This window comes from Ailuropoda melanoleuca, chromosome 8 (genome assembly GCF_002007445.2).
Source record: "Ailuropoda melanoleuca isolate Jingjing chromosome 8, ASM200744v2, whole genome shotgun sequence".
Taxonomy (NCBI): Eukaryota; Metazoa; Chordata; class Mammalia; order Carnivora; family Ursidae; genus Ailuropoda; species Ailuropoda melanoleuca.
Window position 1 is genome coordinate 43,764,757 of NC_048225.1, and position 21,343 is coordinate 43,786,099.

The 21,343-nt window shown below is 41.2% G+C and overlaps 1 long non-coding RNA gene across 1 annotated transcript in view; it reads right to left on the reverse strand.

Moving 5' to 3' along the window:
- Nucleotides 1–1,793: 1,793 nt before the first annotated feature.
- LOC117803356 overlaps nucleotides 1,794–21,343 on the reverse strand; it is a 30,673-nt gene continuing 11,123 nt past the window's right edge. The window contains exons 3-4 of the long non-coding RNA XR_004627123.1: nucleotides 14,768–14,852; nucleotides 1,794–1,884 (exon numbers count right to left, since the gene is read on the reverse strand). This is a non-coding gene — a long non-coding RNA (uncharacterized LOC117803356). The remainder of the gene's footprint in view (nucleotides 1,885–14,767; nucleotides 14,853–21,343) is intronic.

Genomic DNA, 21,343 nt, shown 5'->3' on the forward strand with positions numbered 1-21,343 from the left:
CCTATTTGCACATGGCTAACTAGTATACTGGAAGAGATAGCAAAGACTTTAGCATTGCTTGTGAGGCCCCAGGGATAACATAATTAAAAACCCTTGAACATAAAAAGATGTAGGAAGACTCCCTGCAGTTCCTGAGGAGTGTGCCCCAGACGGGATGGGAAGTGACGCTTTTCTTTGCCTCTTGATACAAGTTCTATGAGTAAGGTTTTGAGTTGGCACAGTTGGTGTCACTAAAATAGCCTTCCGTTCCAGTCCTTGGGGGAATTTGGTAAAACTTCTTTGTCAAAAAAAGCTACAAAATAGGAAGAGCTAGACTACTTTTTGGTCTTTCTTTTTAAAAATATAATTTGCTTTGAATAATGAAAGTAACACATGTACATTTTGTATAGTTTGGAAAATACAAGAAAACCACAAAGAAGAAAACTCTTCTATGATCCTACCACCCAGAGGTACCACTATTAATATTTGAGTCTTCTATTCTTCTAGTCCTTTTCTGTGCACTCACAACGTGAATATACACATATTTGGAAAATGTAATGATACCATTTATGGTTTTGTAAGCATTTTTTATAACAGCATATGGTGAATATTTTCCTAAAACATCATTTTAATGGATCCATAGTAATACACCATAGGAATATCCATAATTTAATTAACCACACCTCAATTGTTCAGCATTTAAATTGTTTCTGATCTTTTCATATTTATGCAAATACATGTTTATATCCATCTGTGTTTGTCTCCTGAAGGGGGAGAGAAGCTAAATCATTCATGCAAATTTACATTTCACTCTGGTAAAGTTGTATAAGTTAACACACAGTGGAGTTGGGTTACTATTTGATGACTAAAAGATTTGTAATCTTGAGTTGTGCCAGGATGCCTGGGTGACTCAGTCAGTTAAGCGTCTGCGTATGGCTCAGGTCATGATTCCAGGGTCCTGGGATCAAGCCCCGCATGGGCTTTCTGCTCAGCAGGGAGCCTGCTTCTCCCTCTGCAGATCCCCCTCTTTGTGCTCTCTCTCTCCCTCTCTCTCTGACAAAGACATAAATAAAATCTTTACAGAAAAAAGAAAAAGATCTGTAATCCCTTAGGGGCCAGATCCTGAAAGGGCTGCCAGAATTGTAAGGGAAGACCCCTCCACTGGGAACAAGAAGAGCAGGGGTTCCAAGCAACAATGAAAAATACCAACCGAGCTTTTCAACTTTCATACCAGAATACTAACTTTGGAAAAAAAAAAAAAAAAGAATGCTAACTTTGTCATATGCCACCTGTTTCTTAGTCTATACCTCAAAGTCTACAGATCAACAAGACAAAATACATGTACTTCAAGTTCTCAACAGTGATGTTAGCCCTAACCCAGCTAATTAGCTGTGTCACACCCCCACCCCAGGCTGAATGATTTGTGGGCAGAATCCATTTCTGATTCGTCTTGATATCCCCAGTGCCTTCACACTCAGTAAATACTTTCTGAACGAAATTAATTCTATCTATGTTTACTGCCCTAATTTAATTGCTTTTTTAGAGGCTTTAAAGAAGGTAAGCTCTTGGGGCGACTGGGTGGCTCAGTCGTTAAGCGTCTGCCTTTGGCTCAGGGTGTGATCCCAGAGTCCTGGGATCAAGCCCCGCATCAGGCTCCTCTGCTGGGAGCCTGCTTCTTCCTCTCCCACTCCTCCTGCTTCTGTTCCCTCTCTTGCTGGCTGTCTCTCTCTCTGTCAAATAAATAAATAAAATCTTTAAAAAAAGAAAAAAAAGAAGGTAAGCTCTTGGAGTTATCAGAGGGATTGAGACTTTACCTGTGATGAGAAGAAAATTGGACCAACTGAAACCATTTTGACAGGTAGGAGCTTCTGGGCAGAGATCTCTTGCACAGGCTCAGTAATCCCCCTAAGTAAAGAAATCTGGAAATAATCACGTCCCCTTCAAACCCACATTTGGAACTTTTCAATTGCAACACACTCGTATAACTTGGTTTTATAGTATACGTATCAAAGTTTTTAAAAAATCCCTGTTTATATCAGCAGGAGAAATGTACTCTTTCAACAAGATTGCTGTTGAAACTTGGTGATCAAGTTCTAGTCTTTCAGGTCAAATTCCAGTGAAACAGTTTTCACTATCACAAGATGGATTATAGTGAAAATTTTTCCAAGCTTTTGCAGACCCATAATAATAATCTGCAGACATCCACTATAAGAAATGTTTTGGCAGTATCTACTTATCTCTAACACTCACTCATGTCATGCTCCTGTAAACTGCATGGAATCTCTGGCAGAGTCAGTATATTTGCATAAAATAAAGAACATTATGTGAAGTAGAGCAAGGCTATAAGATGTCCCATAGTTTTCTCTCTAATGATTATAGTACAGAAAAGATACTATTTAGTTTCTGATGCCTTTATTTTTTAAAGGATTTTATTTATTTATTTGAGAGACAGTGTGTGTGTGAGCGAGAGAGCACAAGCAGGGGGAGCAGCAGAGGGAGAGGGAGAAGCAGACTTCTCACTGAGCAGGGAGCCCAATGTGGGGCTGGATCTCGGGACCCTGAGATCATGACCCGAGCCAAAGGCAAATGCTTAACCCACTGAGCCACACAGGAGCCTCGCCGATGCCTTTATTATGAAAGTCCTGAGTGCATGTATCCTTATGCAAGCACAGGGTTAATGTCTCTTTGTCTGTGAATACTAAAGGATGGGGTTGGGTTTTCAGATAAGTTTTAATAAAGACAGGAGTTTAAAGGTAAATTGTTTTTGAAACTTCTCTGCGCCTGAGTTTCCTACTGTGTCAAAAGCACGGGAATAGGAAGAGTTGCAGGAGGTTGATTGTACTAGCATCATTTCCTTCCTACTTCTGCTTTCCTAACTTTGCTAGTGTGTGAATCATAAGAAATTCGGAGCCAGCATGGTGGAATGAAGATCTGTGGAATTTCGGAAAGACTAGCATTAAAGTCCTAGCTCTGCTATTTAAAAACTGAAATCCTGGGTGGGTCATCTGAATGAGCTTAAGTTACCGATAACATCTGCCTTAAATAGCTTGTTTGAGTTTCAAATAAGATGAGATTACTTGAATCCTTGTTGTGCCAGCTTATTTAATTTTCAAATGTTCATGAAAGGCCTTTTCTTCTTTGCTTGGCCCGTTTTCCTCCACCTATTACTTATCTGCCCCCTTTTCTTAGGGTTCTGCCATACCTTTCTTCTGTTGTATCAGTAAACATGTAACCCTCGGGTGACCTATTCTATTCTCATAGCTTCAACTATTAAATATATGTTGATGCCTACTATTGGTGTGTAGCCCTCTTGTTGAGCTTTAGATCTACATATTATAGTGCCTATTCGATATAACCACCTCAGAAGGTCAAGGTCAAATGTTTGGCCTGCATACAATTTTAAAACTTTGAATTAATTCTCAACATTTCAAAATTGAAGGAGGTCTCTGCTTTGCCTTGAGAGAGCAAAGGCACGGCAGCACTGAGACCCCATTCTGGCAAAGTAAAACCAGTGAGTGCCTGGGGCTGCTCAGCCCTCTAGCTGGACACAGTTCACCTCACACCTCACACTCCAGTTCACCTCAGGCCCTACCCAGCCAGCTGTATTCATGGTAGGTATTTGGGGTTGCCACCCTGCAAGTTAAGGAATTAATTAAATGGATTAAGGAATAACCCAATGATCATGTGACCAGGACTGAAATTACCTCACCTGACCATGACCTCCTTCTGACGTGTCTGAAAGAGTTGATGTGCCTTTCCTTGGATGCAGAGCTTTGTACTTATGAGTGTTCATAAGTAGAAAGTATTTGAGTAAAGACCTGCAGTGAATTACTTGTAGTTTACTGATTAGGCTGTGAGCTTTTACATACACATGTTTCCTTTTGCTTAAAATACCCTCTTCTTCCTAATTCATCCTTTTCTCTTAGCTCATCCTTCAAAATTTAGCTTCCCGGGAAACCTTCCCTGATCTCCTAATCTGATTTGGTTGCCCTTTTCCCCAAATTTCTGTAGAATGCTTCTTTTATCTTAGTCCCCAATTATAGATTTTGTTTTAAAATTTGTTCTATGATCTTTTGTTTGAACAAGATTGGGAACTTCTTGAGGGCAGGTTATGTGTTGAGTTTTATTCATATCCTATAGACCTCTTTTCACTTCATCATAGAGGCCTCCTATATACCTAGTGTGAGGCATGCAGAAGACTTCCAACAAATACTTGAGGGAATGCATGATTGAATGTCTCCATCAATAGATTGTATATGATTTGCTTTCTGTTACCTTGTCAGCAACAGTTTTGTCAGCGGCGGTATGTAGATTGACAAGGTCTGATTTATTACCTTAAATGATCAACTTATTTATAGTTTGTGCTGGAAAGTGTTTTTTGATATGTTAAATGTTGGAGAATAGGAGAAACAAAGAAAGTTCAGGTCTAAACTAAGTCTCGTGTGGGGCCCAAGGTTGTTAAAAGGCATCCACTTTTCTCTTCCGGGAAAACAGTGCCAGAATATTTAATTCAGCCACACATTCGCGTGAGTGTCTGTAACATCTGATTATCAAATAAATGACTCAGAGTAAGATGGCATTGGGCTTACATAAAGTGGGGAGGGGAGTGCTATAATTACTGAGTGAAGACATACTGATGTCATTAATTTGCCTATGTAAGAAGTTAGTGGGAAATAAATTGACATGAAATGCAAGGCTAACGTAATGACTTATTATTATCTTTGAAATCTTGGTTAACATCATCATTACAATCTACTTATTAACTGTATATACCCTTACACTGACATCGTTAAACTCATTCCCACCCTGTGGTATCACAGAAGGATCTTTGGTTTTGTTCGAACACTCCCGGCACAAAGCTCCTAAAACCCTTGGAATTTCTTGGGGTAAGGGTGATAGGAGCGTCTTTCAATGAGGCCAGTCATCTAGATAGCTTTAGCAAGGGAAGCCAGAAAGACCAACTAGTTTAGAAGCTTGGGAATTTCAGCTCCACCTCCTGAGGGGGAAAGCGACTGGAGATTAAGTTTAATCACCAACACCCAGTGATTTAGTCAATCGTGCCTATGTAATGAAACCTCCATAAAAACCCATCAACAACGAGGTCCAGAGAGTTTCCAGGCTGGCGAACACTTCTAAGTGCTGGGAGCATGGCGCATCCCAACTGCACAGGGACAGAAGCTCCTGCACTTGGGACCTTTCCAGACCTCATGCTATGTACCTCTTCATCTGGCTGTTCCTTTGTATCCTTTATAATAAACCGGTAAATGTAAGTAATGTGCCTTCCTCAGTCCTGTGAGCCATTTTAGCAAAACGTCCAACCTGAGGAGAGGGTCATGGGATTCCTCAATTTCTATCTGGTGGATCCAAAGCGCAGGTGGCCTGGGACTTGTAACAGGCATCTGGAAGTACAGGCAGTCTATGGGGGCCGAGCCCTTTAACTTAGGAGATTGGATGCTAATTCCAAGGAAATAGAGCCGGAACTGAATTGAAGTGTTGGTCACCCAGCTGGTGTCAGAGAACTAGGGAGGTAGTGTTGGAAAAGACATCAGATATATGATGTCAGGAGGAAAAAACCTCACACGCCCTTGATCGTTATATTGATCATGTCATGCTGATCGTTAGCAGTACTGCTAAGTTACTTTAAATGGTCCTTTTAAATCGGTATGTCAAGTCCCTTTCCCCACTGCCTTTCATGCAACATTATTCATTTGTTCTACACAGACTGAAATCCCATTATGTGCCAGGCCTATGCTAGGATCTAGGGGATACTGGTGCGCAAAACTGATAGGAGTCTCCATTTTCAGGAGCCTAGCGATAAAGACAGACATCCAGCAAAGAATCACACATACATACGGATTTACAACTGTGGTAAATGCTGTAAGTGAGAGGTATAAGATGCTCTGATTGCTCTCATCAAAAAAGCATGACACGCTTTCCTAAGGAAGCTGAAATCTAAGGACCTGTAGGTGGAGAACTAAGTGAAGGTGTAGGAGTGGGCAAACTTAGACCTGGCTTCTTGCAAAGTGTTCTGAGACTGCGGATTCTTTTTCTTCTCCCTGTTCTTTCAGCACCCTCCTCCTCTGGATTTCCCCCCCACAATTTGGCTTCTATTAAGAGCCTCTCAGAATATACCCAGAACAGCATCAGAAGAAAACATTTCATAAGACTTCTTTTTTTAAAAAACAGATAACAGCATTAGACACACAGTAAAGAAAGGCCCCTAACTTCTCATAATTGAGCACAGTACTGCTCTTCTAATCAGTTTCCTCACTTCCCAGGCGGACCCCCAACTGGGCGCACCTGGCATTCACCCAGCTAGGGCCCCAGTGATTGCAAAAATTATTAATAGAACTATAAGCCAAGACTGTTGGATGGCAGTGGGAGCAACTTACTTTGCTGAGTAGAGTCACAGAGATTTAAAATAGGTTTTGAAGGGTGAGGAGGAGAGGGGATGGCAGGAGGAAGGAGCACCCACAAAGGCACAGAGGAGTAAAAGAGCACATATTTGCAGGGATTTAGGGTAGTCTGGAATTCTCTAAAGTCAGTCAGGAAAACATCATAATAAAATAGCAAAATTAATTCAGCTTTCTAAAAATACAAAGAATTAAACTTCAGTGAACCCTTAAAGTCCCATAGGTAGAAGCCCTCATTTCTCTAAAATCCTTGGTAAATGAGTTGTTGCTACACATACTAATCGAACATTTGCAACTGTCTTAGGTTCCAGAATCTTTAGTTCAATTCCTTGGTATTTGTGTATTTTCCTGGCATACCTTATTTAAATTCTTCCCCATTTTTTTATTGTCTTCCAAGTGTTACCCTTCTTCTTTCTTGCTAACCATGTACAACGATCTTTGTCAAATGATTTCCACACCTTCCCAGACCGTGATGTAGTTGACTATGAGTTTCTTTTGGCATGGCTCATAGCTATTTCCTTTTAGTTGCTGGACTGGAAGCTTCTACCTAAAATGGCACATGGCAAGGGCTAGCGGAAAAAATGTCAAGAAAACCTGTTCAGCCTACGGAGAGAACCAGCCGCTGAAAAGTTCTACCTAAGGTACACATCTAGAGGGGAAAACAAATGTTTCTGCAGTATTCTTGATTAAACAAGTTGTAAAGTTCTCTATTGCCGAAACAACCGGCAAATATTCCTGTGTGTGTCCATTTTCCATGGATAAAGAACTTTTACTTTCTTAAAATTGATGCAGAATGTTTCCATTGTGTGTGAGAAAAAGAGGAACTAACATTTATTAGCACACATCTTATGCTAGGCTCTGTGACAGGTATAGTCTGAACACTATCTTGTTCAGTCAGCTATCAGGAGCCTAAGTGGGGAGATGGTCATACAATATCATCATGGTGACAAACCTGATATGCAACCCACTGTCTTGATTCTCTAGAGAGTAGTTTCATGTCATTCAGGTCATTAACAACCACGTGGGGCTTGAGCCCAGTTTCCTGGTCCTTCGCCCAGTGTTCTTTCTACAGCACACTGAGACTCTCATGACCTTTCTCTTCCAGTCATGTTTCTCTTCTTTCTGTCTCCTTTCTTTTTCAACAGTGCGGTTATCTCTGTTCTTTGAAAATGGATTGTTTGAAATCATCCTTCAACAATTTAATTCAACATTTATCTACCGATTATCTACTGCACACTAGACCTTGATGCTATGGTAGGCATTTGGTTGAATAGAGTAAGATAAGCAATGTAGAGACAACTAAAATGCAAAGGAGCATACATTAGGGTTTTGTCAACAAGTTCTACAGGATTTCAGAGGTGGGTGTGGGGAAGCTGGCCTGGGACTTGGGCTTTTAATGAATGGAAAAGATTTTCACAAGGAGACGAGGGCCTAGGGTAGGAAAAGAATTCTAGGTAAGATAGAGAGTAATAAAAAGGATAAAGAGGAAAGGAACATGTTGGCGAGATGTCAAGTAGAATCATATGACTAATAGAGCACTTGTATTAAAAGAGATAATGTGAGACATGATGGAAACAAACTGTGCTGTTTAAGCAGCTAGGCAAGGAGCACCTCCTATCATTAAGATGAGAGTCGCTAAAACACAAGAAGATAGAAGCCCAGTCAGATGTTACCTGATCAGGCTGCAGACAGGTCACCTAGAAGTGGACTGGAAATGGGTAGAAGACGCCAAGCAAGTTAACTAAGGTTGCTGGTTAAGGTGGACTGGGTGGGATGAATCAAGAGCGAGGCGGAGACTCTTACTAGCACACTCCTACCTCCAGGGGGAGCTCAAGATTTCTGTCCTTCATTTCAAAGTAAAACGAACTCTGAAGTGAATCTAGAACAAAATGGAGATTTTATAGAAACAGTGATTCTGTAGGAGATTCTGTTGGAGGAAGAAAGTCATTATAAATGGAAGTGGGCTGAGAAAATATTTTCCGCATCAATCATCTCTGGGGTTCTTAGCTTTGTTTAGATGTTGTACTTATCTTTTCACCTCTTCTCTGCTTTGTGTTTCAGTGTCTGGGACATTCTGAGTCAGAAGGGCAAAAATATCACTGAGGAGTCTATATCGTCCAGTTGATAGGATTTGGAGCCAGTGTGAGCTGGCAATAAGATAAGGGGCAGAATACCCCACTGTCCTTTGTACATGAGTCTGGTGAGAAGCCTGTAATCGCTACATGCGTGATTCAGGATCTGGTCAGATTGTTTCCGGGTAACTGTATAAGATGTGCATCTGGTGTGGTCACATAGGTCCCATAAGTCACTAGGACTTAGAGGAGGCAGGATCTCAATGGGCAGAATTCTTGCTGAGAGAGTTCTTGCTCAATGCTTCGGTTACTGATTACCAACAGGCGAGATAGAGGGCTATTTCTGACACCAGAAAAGGTATCCTTGAAAGGCTGAGATACAAAGGCGCCTAACTGCACAGTGGTACAGCTCCGTCGCTCATGGTGGGGGGAACCTGCTCTTGGCCAGGATTCACTTCTGGGACCAAAATAGTCTCGTCAGCAGAAGCCTGGAATTTGAAGAAATGCAAAGCCAACTGTGAGGCACACACCTTCTCTAAAATGAAGGCTATCTTCTTGGACAGACTTGGCCCTCGCTTAATTTAGGAGTGAGGAGCTGGAAATGCCAAGAGTGACAGCATGAATCTAGGACCCTGGAAAGGTGTTTAATCTACAGGAGCAAAGGAGACCTGTGAATGACTTACAGAAGAGAGATGACAATACTGTAAATTCTTAGTTTCACTGGTTCACAGTGGTGTTTAGGTACAAATCTCTGGGAAAGCAGGCAGCCTACACAGGTGTTGGACTTATCCTAGCTTGTGGGTGTGTCAGAATGGCACCATTTTAACCTTATCTTTTCTTCATACACTCAAAGAGCAATTTTTAAAACTGTCTTCTATGGTCCAGTTATAGGAGCTACATTATTACATTAGCATGCCATCTGATATTTTTTTTTAAAGATTTTATTTATTTATTCGAAAGAGACAGAGACAGCCAGCGAGAGAGAGAGGGAGCACAAGCAGGGGGAGTGGGAGAGGAAGAAGCAGGCTCATAGTCGAGGAGCCTGATGTGGGGCTCGATCCCAATCGCCGGGATCACGCCCTGAGCCGAAGGCAGGCGCTTAACCGCTCTGCCACCCAGGCGCCCCACCATCTGATATTCTTATACGAGGGTCTATGTGTTCTGGCCCAACGAATCTTATACTCTATCATTTATGTACTCCTAACTTTTCCTGTTTAATAATAATTTTATTTCATCATAAAATCCATAAATAATGCAGAATATTTGAAGACACAAAAAAACACAATGTAAAACAAAAATTAGCCATAATTGTATCAAAGATAGTTTTGATGTATGCACTTTTACTGTTTCTGACTATATATGTGCATGTTTTAAAATAAAAATCACCATATTTACACTGTTTTGTAGCTTTTCTCTTTCTACTAACTAATGCATATTTGTAGAACTTTTTCAATGTCAGTAAATGATCTACATCAAGATTTTTTCTTTATAACTTTTTAACTTTTATAACTATTTGCTATACATTGTTGTGAACTTAGAAAATGGAAAAAAAATGTTCAGAAGGAAATTAGTCATTGAGAACCCTATCATCCAGAGATTGCTTTTGATATTTTAGTCTATATCCTGGCAATCTGTTTTTAAAAGTTCTGTAAGTAATAACTAAATGTATTCTCACTATAAAGTTTCAAATAGTACAGAAGTATTTTACTTTTTACTTTGCATGTAATAAAAATCATTTTGTTGTTTCTTTGAGTAAACTTTTAATATGTTTATATGTATCTTTATTTATTTATTTTTAAAGATTTTATTTATTTATTTGACAGAGACAGCCAGTGAGAGAGGGAACACAAGCAGGGGGAGTGGGAGAGGAAGAAGCAGGCTCCCAGCAGAGGAGCCTGATGCGGGGCTCGATCCCAGAACGCTGGGATCACGCCCTGAGCTGAAGGCAGATGCTTAACGACTGCGTCACCCAGGCGCCCCATATGTATCTTTAAATGAAACATAGAAAAGTCTAAAAGAAGGCATAAATCACTGGGCTGAAATGAAGTTGTGAGCAGGGCCACTCTCCTTTTAGGACAGGGCTCTATGGGAGAATCTGTCCCTTGCCTCTTCCAGTTTGTGCATGACTTTCAATGTTCCTGGTTTTATGGCTGTGTCACTCTAATCTTCAAGGCCAACATCTTCAAATCTGTGTTCCAACTCATATCACCTTCTTTGCTCTGTATGTCAAATCTGGCCCTGCCTCTCTCTTAGGAGGACACTTGTGATTGCATTTAGAGCCTGCCCAGACAATCCAGGATAATCTTCTCATCCTTAATGTAATCACATCTACAAAGGCTATTTTTCCAAATAAGGCAACATGTTTAGGTTCCAGTGAATAGGGTGCCACAATTCAGCCTGCTAGAGCTGTCATCATTGGGTAGGGATGGAGTTCTGTGAGTCAATAGGAAGAAGGGATGGGGACAATCTTCTAAGGGCACCAATCCTAAAGTCCGTTCCACTCCTGGGGAAAGAAAAGCACAACAAACCACATGATAGTTGGAGTCATTGGATCAAGAAGAAGAAAAAGACAACTGCACTGAGGGAACTTCAGTACAGGTTTTGGACTTCCTGTCAGTTAAAAGTTTGAGTCTTCTGCATGTAGGCTGTCAAAAATTTTAAGTTGCTCAATGTTCAACTGAGAATATGCCTGAGATGGCAGAACTAGGAGTGGAGCCCAGAGCTGAAGTCCAAGGCCAGAGCCAGAGGCACAAATGGATCAGAGATGGGGGGGGCAAAGCCATAGACAGAAGCCTCTACAGAAAGATTCCCAATCTCATCATTAGCCACCAGAGAGGTGGAGGACATTCAAAAGATGCAACTTTGGTGCCACAGGGAATTTTCAGCTTTCACAATCCATCTGCTGATTTAATACCTGCTATTGATTGTATTCTGCAAATTAAACTTTTTGATAAACCCATTTTAAGTGACCCGGTAAGGGGTTGAGCCCCACCTGCCTGCCTCCTCATGAATACTCAGGGGGTGTGGGAGAGGAAGTAAACTGATGCGAAGATAATCTTTAATAGGTGACTGGTGACTAGCCAGGCCCCTTATGGAAAGACTATGCCAGACATTAAGTGTTCCATGTAAACACCCTTCTGAAGGCTTAGTCTGTCATTCTGACTAATTTGGGGGCTTACAGGGATGGTGTATTTTTCTCTGAGAGGATAGAACATTTTGGAGAGTTTTGAGTAGATGAATGTATGAGTGTTGGATGTGGGTGGGGACCGTTGCTTCAGCCAACTCTCTTCACCAAAAGCAACCATAGCAGAAGATCAAGTTTTAATTCAAGAGTCTTCAGAGATGACTGGGCTGGATTTCCCCAGCCACATGCAGGAGAAGCCTCAAGGAAGAGGAAAGGGAGAAATACTGTGGTGACATAGAGGCTTTCACCCAGTTCTCACCCCTACTCTGGGCATTTCCTCCACTGTGAGCTGTGCTCTTGCTGCCCTCAAAAGGGCCTCAGCTATTTTCTGAGTAAGATGGAGAAAGTGTTTGATGATTAAGTGGAGGGAGGGTTGAGCTGGAACAGTGATAGGCCCCATGTTGGGACATTCCAGCCATGAGAGAGGAGGGGAGCTGAAAATCAGTGGGAGGGAAGAGAAGGAGGGACACAAGACGCAGAGTAAGGGCATTTCTCCCCAGAAATTGATAGTTCATATGCACAGATGCTAGTCATTTAATAAATGAGTCTTCTTTTTTTTTTTTTTAAAGATTTTATTTATTTATTTGATAGAGATAGAGACAGCCAGCGAGAGAGGGAACACAAGCAGGGGGAGTGGGAGAGGAAGAAGCAGGCTCATAGCAGAGGAGCCTGATGTGGGGCTCGATCCCACAACGCCGGGATCACGCCCTGAGCCGAAGGCAGACGCTCAACCGCTGTGCCACCCAGGCGCCCCAATAAATGAGTCTTCTAACCCTCTTCCATGAGGGTATTAGTACAAATGATACTGATGAATTCAAATGCCTTAGGGTCACGCATTATGCTTTTCCTTTTCCTGAAGTTCTCTTCTCCCCCTAGAAAACTACTCATCCTTCAGCATTTAAACCTCCAATATGAAGTCCACCCGACACTTCCAGATTCCTGTCACCTTCCCATTCTTAACACATCCTGCAGTTGTTCTTTCCTCTGGCTATTCAGTAAAATCCTTGAGGAAGATTCACAAATTTTATCTATCTGAGTCCCAACCAGATTTACTAAAGTAGGTGGGACATAAGCATCTGTAGTTTTTAGAACTTCAAAAGGTTCTAGTTCTGAGGCTGAGAACCAGTGAACTATCACATTATAAGCACAATACGAAGTACTGGTGTATAAAGACTGCTGCTTCTATTTTGTTTCCCCAGCTCATAGCATCTTGTAAGCACTCAGTAAAAGTTTGTTGAATTTATTGAAAGAATTAGGAAGACAGAGCTGGAAAGTATATGATGTGGCAGAGTAAGTTTAATGAAGGACGTGTAGGGCAGGGCAGGGCAGGGCAGCAGTGGTGTGGGTCCGTGGCATTGAATGAGGTGTGAGCCCTGAAGGGGAAGCCTAGAGTGGGTATCAAAGACAAACTTGGCCTAGTCTACATTCCTTTGACATAAGATTGCCACACAGTTGGAATGGGATCACATTTGAATAACCTTCAAGGGCTGGAGGGCAGATATTGTATCAGGTACCCTTAATGGGAAATAAGAGAGATACTGAGAAGAAAGAGTTTAAAAATCTAGCTAAGACCCAACTGAAAAACATTCACATAACAACACAGCAATTAAACGTAATGGTTGCCATTTGTGAGCGCTTACTACGTGCCAGTCTTTACATTAAGCACTTTATAAACATGGCTTAATTGAAAACCATTATTATAGCCCTCCATGAAGAAATGCAGGTTTGGAGAGCATAAGTAAGTTGTTTAAGGTTATAGAGCCAGTAAGTGTTAGAAACTGGATTTGGACTCAGGTCTAGCTGAGTCCAGAACCTGGGCTTTCATGCATGATACCTCTAGCCTCCTTCCTCCAATCTACCTCCTGCATAGCCTCTGGTCTAAGTGATTACCTAAAATCACATGGTAAATCCTACCCTGTCTTTGAGGCTTGAAACAATTCCTGACTCTTTACTGCCTTACAGAATGTGTTAGAAAATGGAGTATCTGCAGAACCAAGTAGAGAGGTAACCAAATAGGGCAGTGTTGATATCGGCTTCCAAAAGTGATGAATTAACTTGAAGTTTATTTGAAGGAAGTAAGGAATATGGAGGAGAAAGAACAGAACAACATTAAATACAGACCTGAAATGTTTGAGGGGAAAAAACCCAGATTCACCTCTATACCAAAGTCATTATTCCAAAACTCACCTGATAGCACATTTGTGTGCGTGCACGCATGCGCGCACACACACACACACACACACACACACACAGAGCCTATGCGATTTTGCTAAATAATAATTTTTCAACGAATAGATAAAATAGTAAGATTAAAAAGATATATTTAGTCAGGGGTGAGCTGTTTTGACTCACAACACTTATAACACCAACTGTTTGGTTTTTTTTTCCTCACACCAATTCTCTGATTCTTTGGATACCAACTGGTGTCGCACAATTCAGTTCTAACACTAACTACCTGAAGTTAGTTGGGCTTCACAGATTTAAGGTCTCAATCCTACAAGACTGCTTATTTTAAAATGCCAATTGCAAGTCCCAAGCCACCTGTTTGTGCTTCTGAACAACCAGGTATAAATTGGGGATTCCCACTACGCTCTTCTTAGGTTCAATAATTTGCTAGAATGGCTCACAGGACTCTGGAAGTCACTTCATTTGTGTTTCCTAGTTTATCATAAAGGGTACGAATGAACAGCCAGCTGCACAGGTACATAGAGCAAAGTCTGAAGCGTCCTGAGTGTAGGAGTTTCTGTCCTCGTGGAGTTGGGGTGTACCACCCTCCCAGCACCTCTATGTGTTCACCAACTAGAAAGCTATCCAAACCTCATCTTTTATGGGTTTTTATGGAGGTTTCATTACATAGGCATGGTTGATTAAATCATTGGCCATTAGCAATTGAACTCAATCTTTAGCTCCTCTCCCTGGCCTGGAGGTTGGGGGTTGGGGCTCAAAGTTCCAAGATTCTAATCAAGGCTTGGTCTTTCTAGCCACCCCACCCCCACCACCATCCTGAAGCTACAACGCCCCAGCCAGCAGTCATTTCATTAGCATATAAAAGACACGCCTATCACTCCATGGGCTTAGGAGCTGTGCCTAGGAACAAGGAACAAAGATCAAATACTTACTTTTTATTGTACCCCAAGGGGTATCTTTGCAGATAAAGAATGCTGCTTTCTGTTCTCTGGTGATGTTAAGTATGAAGGAATCATCCTGAAATTTGAGACAGAAAGTTCACATAAATAATTGAAATCATAACACAGGTTTAAATGCCTGTTGACTTAACTTAACGATACACATCCATTCAGATGTTACATATGCACATTTGCAAGGGATACTGATGCCTGTGCTGCCGGAAGAGGGTAATCCTCTGCAGCTCCACCAGTTTTATTTTCACTTGGAGTATTTCCTCCCTTGATTTTTATGTTACATGGACTTGTCTCATGATGGCACCATTGTGACATGTGTACAGGCTGGTCATACCTTGTTCAACCGTTACTTACAGCCCTCTCTGCAGATGACCTAGGCCCAAACTTACCTGTTTCCCCCCAACTTTAGAATGGCAGGCAAATAGTGAGGCTTCTGCCCCAGGAGATTCTAGCTTTTGCCTTTGCCACCATTACTTCTAGCCCCCAACCTGAGATGACTGGCAACATACACGTACATACATACAAGATTTATGAGCAGCATTGTTCTGTTTAAACTTACGTTTTACAAGCATCTCAGCCACTGTTCCTGGATGACGATTTTTATGGAGACTTATACCACATTACTGCTAGACTACTCGTGTTATATTGTTCTTATATTTCATTTGGTTTTCCCTTTGGGGGGAGTTTCTTTTCTATTGTTTTATTTCTTAATGCAGAGGATTTACATTTGCATACCTGAGACACTGTTGAAGAAAAGGTTAGTTCTACAATTGAATGACTGGTAAGTAATATGATTTTAGTTGGCATTTATTAAAGCAAATAAAAGAATTCTTGCGGGTTTGTGTGAAATCAGTTTCCTTGTGGCATTATACTCACACAACATAAGGGCAGACTAAACAAAAGCGTTCCCATGCTTAACAATTAGCACCAAGTCCATATTACTCACTAAATGTTTACTGAGGACTTACTCTGGGCCACATACATATAGGGGAGGGCTCATAGGCCACGACAAGATGCTGTGTGCTTGAGTAAAGAAGACGGCGGCAATCCCCATCATTCTTTTGCTTAAATTCCTTGGAGGCCTTGGGTCCAAATTGGTTTAGAATATTCCTCTGCTGCCCAGAGATAGGCTGAAAGAGCCCAGAAACCGGAGAGAAAGCTTTAAGAATCCACACTAGGTTGTGCCTCTGGCCCTCTGCCTTGATCTCTTTGCTCTGTCCTACTCCCTTCAGTTCATGTTTCACATTAATTATTGTTGGTTTTTCTTCTCAACTTTGAGTAAATCCTGGATTTGTCTCTGGGTCTCTACTTGAGATCCTCTCAGTTCCATTCTCTGCATCTTAAGGAGAAATCTCACCCTACCCATAACCAGACCTAGTTGCTGGAACTACAATCCCAGAATGGCATCCTAGATCCCACTTGCCTCGGTGAGGACTTCAGATGTGATCCATAGCTTTGGAGTTAAAATTCCTTAACCACAAACCCCCCTTAGATCTGACACCTGCTTGTCTTTCTAGCATTGTCCCCTGCCGTCCTTCAACTTGTGTGTTATTATGTTTCAGTTGTTTAGAACTTCTCGAGCAGTTTCTGGAACAAGTAATTTTACTTCCCATCTCAGTGTTTTGGGTTTTTTTCCCCTAGATATGAGCATGACCCTAATAAGTACCAATAGCTGAATCAAGATATATCCAAATGTTACTAAAACCAATTTGGTCAAATATAGGATTCATCAGTGAGTCAACAATTATGGAGTATCTATTACATGCAAATTACAGCTTAATCTATAAGGATGTCATGATTTAGGGAGGAAGCGTATACAACCCTGAGGCAGGGCAGACTGTGGTAATCATATTAGAGGTTCAAACAACAGTCTATGGGATTCTGATGGGAAAAATATAAATTCGGATTAGAATAATCAAGTCTACAATTTATGGGAGGAACACAGGCTGTGCAAATCAGGGCAACCAGCTAATTACTGTCGGACTGAATAGAGAGTGGATTGAGTAATAACATTACTTGTCAGCTGGTTATTTTGCCCTGCAATGGCCTAAGCTCTGAGTGATAAGGAAGTGAGAAAATAGAAGAAGGAAGTGTGGCAGGACCCAGAGGGAAGGAATTTATTCTTGTAAAACAAGGAGGAGAAGTGGAACCAAAGGCAGGAGAAAGAGGAGTAAAGATCATGGGTGTAGCATCTTCCTGAGTCTCTTTAGTTCCAAAATTGGGGAAGGAAAGAAGAGAGCCAACCATGGAACCGAAGGAAGGCTCAGCATCAAAACAAGGAGAAAACAAAAGAAACAGAATGTTTCACATAGGAATTTTGCTATGGCACCCCTGCTTATAAAGTGTTGATACCAGGAACATTTGACCGATGATACAGATAAAAGGGTGGCAAAGACATAGTTCTAGAAAGATGTCTAAGGGAAAATGTTATTATGGTTATTGTTAGAACTATTCACAACAATTCCCACTCTCCATTAATGCACAAGAGAGTGTTGAATTTCCCACCTCTTTCAAAGATTGATGTGGCTACGTGGCTTTCTTGGGCTAATAAAATGCGAGTGGGAGTGACAAACATGTAGAATTAGCGAGAATTACTTTTTACCCACTGAGATTTGGGATTTAAGTATGAGCTAAGCTATCTTTCCTAATGCAATTATCTATAAATGAAAAGATGACTAATATTTATGTGAAGAAAGAGATTTGTGGGACAGGTTGAATGGGTACTATAAGAGATGGAAAAAATATAATGCAAGACTTATGATTCCTTTTTTTCCCTTCCAGTAATTTACCTATACATTTTTCTCTTTGTAATATTCTCCTTCTTAAATAAGCATCCATTTTTATGGTTTCAACTACTGCCTTGGTATGAATCATTAAGAACTCTATGTAGCTAACCCTGAGAATCACATTCTTATTTCTAACTGCCTACAGAGACATGCTCATCTTAGAGGACAACCACTTAAACTATTCAGACATGTTCATGTCTAAAAATGAAACCATGAAACTCCCCAACAAACCAACTGTCCTCCAGAGAAAAACCCATCCACCCTTGGTGGTGAACTTAGCTTGCTTCTCCATCTTTTTCTGCTTTATTTAATCTCTTCTTTAAAATGCCCCTCACATTTACCACTTCCTCTTCACTCCCACCTTAGCTACCTTGCTCCAAATGTACTTAACTCAAACCTGAACCATGGTCACAACTTCACTTCCCCTCTAGCATATCCACCCACCAATCCATCCTAGATATTCTTCAAGAATCCTCTTCAACCTTTCAGTCGTGTCCACCATTCTCTGCAGTATACTCATCCAGTCCTCTCCCATTGCTTCCCAGCTTACGTGCTCAGGCCCCTTCTTTGCTGTGCTCTGTAAATCATTCTGCTCAGTCTTACCTCATTATTTGACTAATGATTTTACTTCCAGCTGGGCAAGTATTCTAACTTGCATCTTCCTGGTCAAAAACCCCATCCATCCTGGGGTGCCTAGGTGGCTCAGTTGGGTAAGTGTCTGACTCTTGGTTTCAGCTCAAGTCATAATTTCAGGGTGGGATTAAGCTCCTCATCAAGCCTGCATCCAGCCCCGTATCAGGCTCCAGACTTCAGCGGAGTCTGCTTGTCCCTCTCCCTCTGTTCCTCTCCCTACCTCCTGCTCATGCTCTCTCTCTCATTCTCTCTCTAAAACAGATAAATAAAATCTTTAAAAAAAAATCTCACCCATCCTTAAAGCTCATATTAAATCCCCCCCCCTTTTTTTTTCTGGAAGACTTACCCAACAAATATCATCCAAACATCTCTCCGTTTCTCCACCCACACAGCACTCAGTCACAAAGTTCTAAGTTCTCTTAGAAATCATACAGAACAATCCCCTAATTTTATGGTTGAGGTTCAAAGAGTTGGCCAGTCCTGCAACCAGTTAATGGCTGCTAAAATTAGAAGCCAGGTGTTCTGACTTTAGTTTCCTTCCTGCTATACTTTTCTGCCTTTTCTTTACCAACTAATGTATTTTAGAGCTTAATTCTATCCAATCTTGTATTTTTCTTAATGTTTATTAATCATGCATCCCTGATTAGATTATAAGCAGTTCAGGAACGATGAGCTCAGTCCATATTAGGTACAAGCCCTTATTTTTGGCTTCTGAGGCTGAGGTTCAGAGTAAGGTTGAAATGCAGAGCCAAGCCATTAAACCATAAGTTTTAGAACAACTGGAAATCAGCCAGGAATGTGAATAGAACTTTAGAGGAAAAAGGAAGGTAGTAATTCAAGGTCAGGACTTCAGATGACCAGAGTCAGGAAAATTTAAGATTCCAAAGTACAAACTCCTTGATTGAATTATAGATGATCAGAAAGAGTTAGATCAAGCAACAGGTCCCTTACTCAACACCTAGAATAGGGGAATAAGGAAAAGGAAAGGAAAGAGACTCACCAGAGAGGCCCAGAAATTTCCCCTGTCTGGCTAGAGAAGGTAACCCTAAAGGAGGACACAAAGCATGAGAAAGCCTGATTTTTAAAAAGATTTTATTTACTTATTTTAGAAAGAGAGACAGCGCAGGGGGAGGATCAGGGGGAGAGGGACAAGCAGACTCTGTGCTGAGCATGGAGCCTGACTTGGAGGACATGGGGGCTTGATCCCACGACCCTGAGATCATGACCTTAGTCGAAATCAACAGTTGGATGCCCAACCGACTGAGCCACCCAGGTGCCCTGAGAAAGCCTGATTTTTATTTTATTAAGGTATAATTGACATATAATATATATTAGTTTCAGGTATATGACATAATAATTTGATATTTGTATATATGGTGAAATGATCACTATAATAAGTCTAGCTAACATCGGTCACCACATGTAATTACAGAATTTTTTTTCTCATTCTCTTAGCAACTTTCAAATATGTAATACAAAGATAACTATAGATGCCATGCTATACATTACATCCCCATGACTTACTTATTTTATAACTGGAGGTTTGTAGCTTTTGAGCCTCTTCACCCATTTCACCTGGTCCCCATCCCCAAGCCTGATTTTTAATTACGGATGGTCTGGCCAGCCAGAGATGGGCTGAGCAGGAAGGACAGAGCTGCTCTGAGCCAAAAGGCAGTAGATGTTTTTAGCTGGCTGTTGGCACAACCCCAGCCATGCTTCTCTCTTGGGAAGCCTCGCCAGATCCCATCCCTCCTGAATACTGGCCCAGACCCTTGGACTGAGGCCTGTGCCTCTTTATTTCTGTCCTGGCTACAGGACAATGGATCCAATCTACCAGTGATTGAGTTTGCCGACGTGCAGACTCCCTCTGTATCTTATTAACATAAACCACTTAGCATGGAGTATGCAAGATACTGTATGCTTTTATCTCACCTTTCCTTCCCAATTTTATTTCCCACTGTATCCCTTTACATAATCTTACATTCCAGCCACACTGGCAGCCACCATTCCTCACAAACAATGTATATTGTTTCATGCCTCTGTGGCTTTGCTTGTGTTGTTACCTCTGCTTAGAGTGCTTTACCTATTGCCTTTCCAGTACTGTATCTGACTGACAAATTCTTATTTGTATTTTCAAGACCCAACTCATATGCTTTCACCTTAGTCGAGCATTCTAAGATTCTTCTAATTGGAACAGAGCAAGTCATTCCTTTCCTTGGACACTCTTCATACATTGTTTGTGTCTTTATTATAGAACTTAAAAATTCTGCTTTATAGTTGGCATAGTTCTACAGTCTATTCTTCACCCTATTGTATTGAGGCTCCTTGAGAATAGGAACTATACATTAATTATTGTCTTCCCTCATGATACCTGGACCATTGTGTCGTGCATAATAAACACTGAATAAATATGTTGGGCTAAGTCTTGAATTGTTGTCCTTTTATCCTGTATATTTTCAGACAGAATTTGTTCTTTCAGGGCAATATTAGGTTCATAGCAAAATTGAGGGGAAAGTACAGAGAATTCCCAAATCACCCCACCCCAACACAAGCACAGCCTCCCTCACTATCAACATCCCCTACCATGATGTTACACTTGCTACAACTAATGAACCTACATTGACACATCATTATCACCCAAATTCTATAGTTTATTTTATTTTTAAATTTATTTATTTAAGAGAGAGCATATGCGAGCAGGGAGAGGGGCAGAGAGAGAGGAAGAAGGAGAGAAGCAGACCTTCCCACTGAGCGAGGAGCCCAGTGTGGGGCTCAGTCCCACGACCCTGAGATCATGACCTGAGCTGAAATCAAGAGTCAGACGCTTAACCGACTGAGCCACTCAGGCACTCCCCAAAGTCCATAGTTTACATTAGAGTTCATTCTTGGTGTTATACATCCTGAGAGTTTTGACAAATGTGTAAAGACCTGTATCCAGCATCACAGTTTCACTGTCCTAAAAATCCTCTATGCTCCAACTATTCATCCCTCCCTTCCTGCTAACCCCTGGCAACCACTGATCTTTTTACTGTCTTCGTAGTTTTGTCTTTTCCAGAATATTATGTAGTTAAAATCATACAGTATGTAGCCTTTTCAAATTGGCTTCTTTCATTTAGCAATATGCATTCAAGTTTCT